This window comes from Oryx dammah, unplaced genomic scaffold (assembly GCF_014754425.2).
Source record: "Oryx dammah isolate SB20612 unplaced genomic scaffold, SCBI_Odam_1.1 HiC_scaffold_15, whole genome shotgun sequence".
NCBI classification, from domain to species: Eukaryota; Metazoa; Chordata; class Mammalia; order Artiodactyla; family Bovidae; genus Oryx; species Oryx dammah.
In genome coordinates this window covers 43,705,832-43,713,293 of record NW_024070199.1, presented here as the reverse complement: position 1 = coordinate 43,713,293, position 7,462 = coordinate 43,705,832, and positions in this window count along the sequence as shown.

Sequence of the window (7,462 nt, the reverse complement as noted above, 5' to 3'; positions counted from 1 at the left end):
TAGGGTCAATCTGAATACACACTAAAAAACAAACAAACTAACGTGTTAGACACACTTTTCTAGCTGTGGGAAAGAGAGCCCAGGACAAAAATCCCTTCCAGAGGGCCTGACACTGCCAAGGCTGGGCTGTGCACACACGGGGAACGGGCTGTGTGTGGTGACGCTGGGGTTTCCCAGCGTGTGAGGGAGTTCTGAGCTGACGGCACTGAGCTGGTGGAGCTCTACTTGCCCACATGCGATGGGTTTGTGGCACACTGGGTGCCTCCAGCCCTCGCAGGCGAGCCCGGCCTGGGCCTTTTTTGTTCCTGGCGTTTCTCCCAGCAACCAGAACAAGCTTGGCACATAGCAGTGGTCTGACAAACACGGGTCGTGTGACCGAAGAGTGTCGGATTCTGAAAGTTCCCAAGACTTGAAGCCACGTTGTCTGTTGGGATGGACCATGGGGTTCTAGGCCCTTGTGTGCCTGAGGCTGAATCCTGGCCTCGTCACTTTCAGGTTCTGTGCAAATGAATGCTTTGCTTTTATATTCTCTGAACCTCAGTTTTCTCATCTGTAAATTGGGGGAGGAACAGCTAACAGTCCCCATCTTAGAGGGCCGCGAAAATGAACTTTCTCAGCGTTCATAAAGCCCTTCGTTCGCGCGGTCAGTATTGCTGTTACTCTGGTCACGGTGTCCTGGCTCCTCTGCCTTTGGAGTGGCCCCTCATGGTATTCTGGCGTCGGGACCAGGGACAGAATAAATCATCGACACAGATGAGGCCAGGGTGAATCTACCCTAGGAACGGGGAGGGACCGCCCCCACAGTAACTTTACAGAGTAAAGGTCTGGAGGCCAAGAACCGGAGAGTGCTCAGAGGGAGAGCTCGAGGAGGGGCAGGAGTAGGCCAGCCCCCAGGAAAAGGCACAGGGCTGCAGCCGGCCGTGCGCCCACCGGATCCTGGGCCCTCGGCGCGCCCTCTGCCCCCCACCACCCAGTAGGCAGAAGATGAGCCCTCACCATCTTGGCCAGCTGCTAGGGGCTGGCACTGCCAGGCTTTGAGCACAGCTGACATACCAGGTCCCTTCCGTCTTCAGGGCTGGAGGTGAACGGGAGATGAGATGGAAATTTTTAAGGCCGCAGATGGGAAGGGGAAAGCTCAGGCTTGTTCAGCAGAACCTGGCATGCTGGAGTTACAGGGCCCCCTTGGAGCGCAAGTGAGGTAAGTTCAGGACAAATCAAAGGCAGCGTGCTTCCCCCAGCAGGGGAGGACTCGATGGAACTCATTACCCCAAGATGTGGTCTCGGCTGGAAATAGAAATAGCTTCACAAAAGGTTTAGATAAATCTGTGGATGACAGCTCCATTCATGGGTTAGAAGGGAAGGAAGCTATTTGGGGCCTGCTGGCCCGTGAAGACATCAGGGAGACAACCTGGCCTCCCTAAGACCACCCCCAGGCCCCTGTTGGAGGCAGGCTTCGGGCTCCAGGGGCCCGGGAGGCAGCGTCCGTATTCCTATAGCCTAGAGCCCAGTCTGACTCCCAGGCCCTTGCTTCAGTGTCCCCAACGCTTGCAGTCGGCTGTCTGGGGAGCCGTGGGCACTGCCAGCTCTGGAAAAGCGGCCTGGCCTGGCTGTGCCCTCAGGGACCAGCAGAGGGAGACAGACGCCGTGTCCAGTTCCTGCTTCCAGCTCAGAGACCAGGCTGCCCTGGGGAGGGCAAGTGGGCGCCCAAGGGCCCCAGGGGGTGTCCAACACTGCGCTAAGCACCCAAGGGAGAGGGCCCCGAGAGCCATCTTCCTTGGCTGAGGTGGGCTTGCTACAGAGCAGCGGGGAGGAGAGACTTCAGAGAGCTTAGTGCGGCAGGGCAGGGAGGAGACCACTCATTAAGAGCAGGGCGGCTCTGCAGCCATCTTCCCTCTGTCCCCACAGACCCCAGCCTCTGGCGGGCAGGGTGCAGGTCTCCATAGGACCATGCTGCCTGCAGGCACATATAGGAGGTGCTTCAGACAGCCTTGGGGGTGACTGGGCCCCAAAGACCTGAGCGCCAGCTCCTCCCGGCCTGGGAGCCTGTTCCAGGCCAAGAGTGGTTCCCCAACTGCTTGGCTTTCCCCAGCCACCCTCACAGTTTCCCTTGACATCTTCCTGACCTCCCTGCCTTCTGGGCACCACAGCCCTTCTCGCACCTGTCCGAGCTCTTGAGCCCTGGTTTCATTGAACAAGTTTCGCAGCGGTCAGCAGCTGAAGCGGACATGTTCTGGGGGCTCTGCCGGGGACCCTGAGGTGGGCCCCAGAAAGGTGTCTGTTGGGGCCAGGGAGAGGGGAGCCCCTCACAGACAGAAGGGGGCTGGCACCCGGGATGCTTGCAGGGGGGCGGGTGGCTCCTCTCCTCACCTCCGAGCTCACTGTGCCTGTGTCCATCTTCCAACACGCTGACTGCCTACGAGGAGGCCGTGCGGGAGGCCGAGGCCGACGCTCAGGACCCGCTGGAGGAAAGTTGAGCAGCGGCCCAGCTCTATAACTTTCCAGGGTTCCGTGTCTGTGCCTGGTGTGGGGTGTCAGAGTGGGGGTGCTGGGGACGGGGCTCAGGAAGAAGGCCAAAGGGAAAGAACAGAAGGTGCAGGCAGGTTAACATGGGGCTTGCAGGGGTCAGGGGTCAGGGCAGCACCATAACCAGAGACAGGAGGACAGAGTGAGAAAATAATAATATGTAACATTGTCGCACGTTAAGTGCCAGAGGTTTGACTTGTATTAAGTACTGCATGGGTGCTAAGTCACTTCCGACTTGCGACCCCATGGACTGTAGCCTGCCAGGTTCCATGGGATTCTCCAGGAAGGAATACTGGAGTGGGTTGCCGTGCCCAGTCAATTATCCCTTATTCTGAGGAGGATACCATTATCATCACCCTGTTTTATGCAAGAGAAGACGGAGTGTGGAGGGGTCAAGTGACTCGCCCAAGGTCATGCAGCTGGTGAAGGTAGCTCCCAGCCGTGCTGGGATGGCCCCAAGGAGGTGGCAGCTTCTGGCTGTCCTCTAACCCCCCCGGGGGCCCCTGTGCAACCCAGACAGTCTGGAGAAAGACTGAAGGAAGAAGGCTGGTGGGAGGGAGGGGACCAGCAGTGACTCAGCAGGGCAGGATAAGGATCTTCCAGCCCAGGGAGAGGTAACCCCACTCCTCTGCCAGGGGAGACAGAGTCACAGAGCCCGCGGCATGGGCTGGCCAGGGCAGCGGAACATCCCGGAGAATGGTGGGGAAAGCTCCTGGCGGACGGACAGAGGGGAGCAGCAGGGGGTGTCCCTTCTGCCCTGTCCTCCTCACACATCCATCACCCTGACATCCTTGCAGACAGGGTGGGGGAGAGCGAGCCGCTCCCCCGCCCCAGCATCCCACCCCACCCCCCGCCCCCACCCTGGCCCCGTAGGGCAGAGGCAGGAAGCAGCAGGGTTCTTCTGGATAGTAGGAGGCAGGGGGCTGAGGGCAAGGGTGGTCCAGGCGCAGGTGGGGGATATGCAGCAGGGCAGGGCCATTGCTAAGGTAGGAGCAGGCCTTTGGTCCTGGGCTTTCCGCTGGCATCACAGCCAGCTCAGGGTGAGGCAGGGCCCCTCTGGGCTCCTGCCCTTGGAGGAAAAGGGGAAGTGCACGCTGCCTTTCCTCCCCCTCCTGCCCTCTGTGGCCGCTGCGCCTCCTGGGATGTTGCAGACGCAGAGTCGGGCCCTCAGGAGGCACGGGGAAGCCCTTGTCCTGGTTCTGTTGGCAGGCCACCATCTGACTCCCAGCTCAGTGCTCATTCCATGGTTCTAACTCCATGCTCTGCTCATGGAATCTACTGAAGGGACGCAAGTGCTCCCGGCTCGTGGGGTGCCTGGCCCATCAGCCGTGGGTGGGGGCTGTGGGCAGGAGAGCCCGGGCCTGCTGCTCCAGGCACACGAGACTCTCTGTCCCAGAGCGGTTGCTAGTGTCGGATGCCTCCCAGCCACTGACTTCGATGGACATGAGTTTGCGCAAGCTCCGGGGGTCGATGATGGACAGGGAGGCCTGGGGTGCTGCAGTCCATGGGGTCACAAAGAGTTGGACACGACGGAGCGACTGGACTGAACTGAACTGATTGAGCCAGGTGGTGCTCAGCACATGCTGTTGTCTCTGCATCCAACCTCTTCTCTTCTCAAGGGTCCCTGCACGGTGGGTGTGGTGAAGAGGGAGCCGTGCTCAAGGCCAACGGCCCTCAGATCCAGCCCTGGTTCTACCTCCTGGCATGACCTCAGCCAAGTGGCTTCATCTTACCAAGCCTCAGTCCCCTCGTGTATCACATGGGCAAACACCGGTTCTTATTATCTAGGGTTATTGTAAGAATGGAATGAAATCATTCCCGTAAGCCTTAGCACAGGACCTGACTCGTGGTGAGAGCTCAGTGTGTCTTAACACTTGTCGTGAGTTAAGCCCGAGAGGTGCAAAAGAATAGCGCGTCACTGAGAAACGCCGGGCATCGCAGCAGGCTGGCAGCCTCTGGGGCGGGACCTCCACTCCCTGACCCCTCTTAGGGCCTCTTAGGGTTCCTGGTGCCTGGCATGGAGCAGGAACTCGTGAAGGTTTGGTGAACAAATAGATGAATGGATGGATGTCCTCACTCACTTCCGTGTCTTCTCAGTATTGCACCCCTGTTCACCCACCCAGAGGGCACTGACCAGAGGCTTCCCCGGATACCCCAGCGGCCACGGTGCCTTCAGTGCCAATTCTGCAGCTGTGTGGGACATGGTGTCTTTAGGGCATATAGACAGCCTTCCCTGGGGGTGCCAGTTATGGGGGGAGGTGGGGAGGCAGGAGGGAGGAGTGGAACCCTAGCCCATCCCTGAGTCAACACTGACTCACCCCCACCCCCTTGGAGCGTAGCTCAGTCATCTCTGGGTGCCAGCCCTGCCCCCTACCCAGACACACCCTTTGAGGCCTGACTGGCTAACCCCTGCGGATGGTAAGGAGTGAAGTCTGGAAGAAGGCCAGAGAGGGCATCAGAACAACATCCTCTCATCGGCTCACGGATACTCCCACCATGCCCTGGGGAGGTGGTCATATCCCATTCCACAGAGAGGTGACGGGCTTGTCCCAAGGCCACGCCAGCCAGCTGGAAGCCCAGCATCCTGACTCCCCGTCCTGCCCTCCACCCGCCCTCATCAGGCAGCCCGTGGGACCTCAGGGCTTCAGCCAGCGGTTGTAGCCACCCCTCCTGCCATCCAGCCACACGTCCACCCAAAAGCTCCGCCTCCTCCCAGAGCTGGCCTTCCCCCTGATCTCAGTTTAATGAGTGTCCTTTGTCACCAGACTCTGAAATTCTTGAAGGCAAAGGTGGGTTTTCCTCTGTCCTTTACAAGACCTGGCACCCAGCTGGGGGTCAGGAAATGCCTGTAGGAGCCATCGTGGGGCAGATGGATCTGCCCCCACCCCTCTGCATCCCCTCATCTCCCCTCTGCCCTGCCCCCACCAGGAACCTCTGGAAGGGCCCCTGGCAAACCTCCCTGTCTGAGAGCCAGGGGGGAGCAGGACCTTCCCCCAAGGTCTCCACCTGGAAATCAGAGGGGAGCCACCTGTGCTAGGCCACCCCACAGAAACCCTGCAGGGGCTCTCCGTTTTCCACCCCTCCCTCTTCCTTCCCCACACCCACCCCCACCAGCCCACCCCCTTGGGGATTTGGCAGAATAAAGGCACTGTCTTTATTCCAGCCCCCACCCCAGCCCAACTGGCAGCTCGTCGCCGGCATGCTGCCTTTGCCCAGACATGGCAGAGGGGCACTGGCAGCTTGGAGATGGAGATGATTTTCCCTTGGGCAGTGGGGAAGATGGGGAGGGGAGAGGCTTGCCCCCCCACCCCCACCCCCCAGGTGAGGGGAGAGGGCAGGGCTGCAAGTCCAGACAAGAGGCAGAGGGAGGACAGGGCTTCCCCAGCTCATGGGGTCGGGGGCCAGGGGCGGGGGGGGGGGGTGAGGGGGAGGGGTGGCTGTGTGGAAAGCCACTTGTCCCTGCACCAGCTGGTCTGGGTCCCCATTCCAGAGCTGCAACCCTTAGTTCCTGCAAACCAATGATTTCTAGACTCCCGAGGTGAACATTTGCCGGGGTGGGGGTGGGGGGCGTGGACGCGTCCCTCCCCTTCCACTAAACCAGACCAGGTTCCTCTTCCTCCTTCGGGTGGGCCTCCCCTCCTTCCCGCTCCCACGCCCACCTACCGATTTGCCTCTTTGTGTCTCCTCTTTCCTGCCCTGTCCCTTCTCTCTTCTCCCTCCTCTTCCCTCAGCGCCCCCCTTCTTAGCTCCCCTCTCCCTCCTTCCCCTTTCTCTCCTGGCCCCCTCCTTCTCTCCAGTGTTGGGGCTGCTTTCTCCCTGACTCAGCAAGGTGCTTTATAAGGTGCTGAGGGGCTCAGCCAAATCCAAACCACATTGTCTGTGCAGACACTCTCCTCAAGGAGCAGGCTGCAAACCGGGGGAGAAGGGCTTGAGCGGCTCCCCTCCCTTCCTCCCCGCCCCTTCCCTCCAAAAGGGTAGCTGCTAGGAGACCTCCTGGCCAGTCTCAGTGCCTGTCATCCACTGGGCATCTGCCTCCTTGACCTTGGCATGGGCATCAAAAGATCCTCGGGCTCGCCCGCCAAGAATGTCATTGAAACTCCAGCATTCTGGCTGGGGGAGGGGCGGGAGGAGGCCCCCCCTAAGCACTTCTCCAAGGGCCCCCCCAAAGCAGGTTTCATCGGAGCTGCTCCTGACTCCCAAGAAAAGCCCCTGCCCCCCACCGCAGGCCAGCTCCCCTTTCCCAGCTCTTTTTCTCCTCGTTTAGGGAAAAAAAGAAAGAGGGAAAAAAAAAAAAAAACCAACAACAAAGTCTGTCCCACTCCAGTGAGGTAATTGAAAACAAACTTCTCCCCCCCCCCCCACCCCCCCCCCCCAGGTGGGGAAGTGCAGAAAAGGGAAGAGCTGCCCTGGGAACCCGGCTTTGGGCACGACTGTGCCTCCTTCTCTGACCCGCAGCCTCGAGGGGCAAAAGCAGGGCCGGCAGGGCACCCTTCTTTCTCTGGGGGCACCAGGGTGGGCATGGTGGGCACAGGCTCTGATGCCATTCTCCAGAGGAGTCACTGTGCAGGTCTGGCCCACCACCACCTTTCCCTCCTTGGGGCGGCAAACAGACTACAACAAAAGCAACTTATTACCAAGTGATTTAATTGGTGGTCTGGCCCTCTAGAGCATTCAAGCCTTGGAGACCAAATGACCAAAGAAAAGTCGTGGAGTGGGGATGTCTGCACGCCCCAGAGGAGAGCGTTTCCTCTGCGCTCTCCTTGGCAGTCCTCTGTGCAGGGAGAGAGGGAGACCCTCCAGGGAGGGTCTGGGCTTATGGGTCCCCTAGGGGTCCCGCCTGGCGAGTCCCTGTCCAGTCCCAAGGGAAGGATGGACAGAGGGCACTTCACAGCCCAGGCACCCCTACCCCACCACCTGGAAAGCCCACAGCCCCAACTCC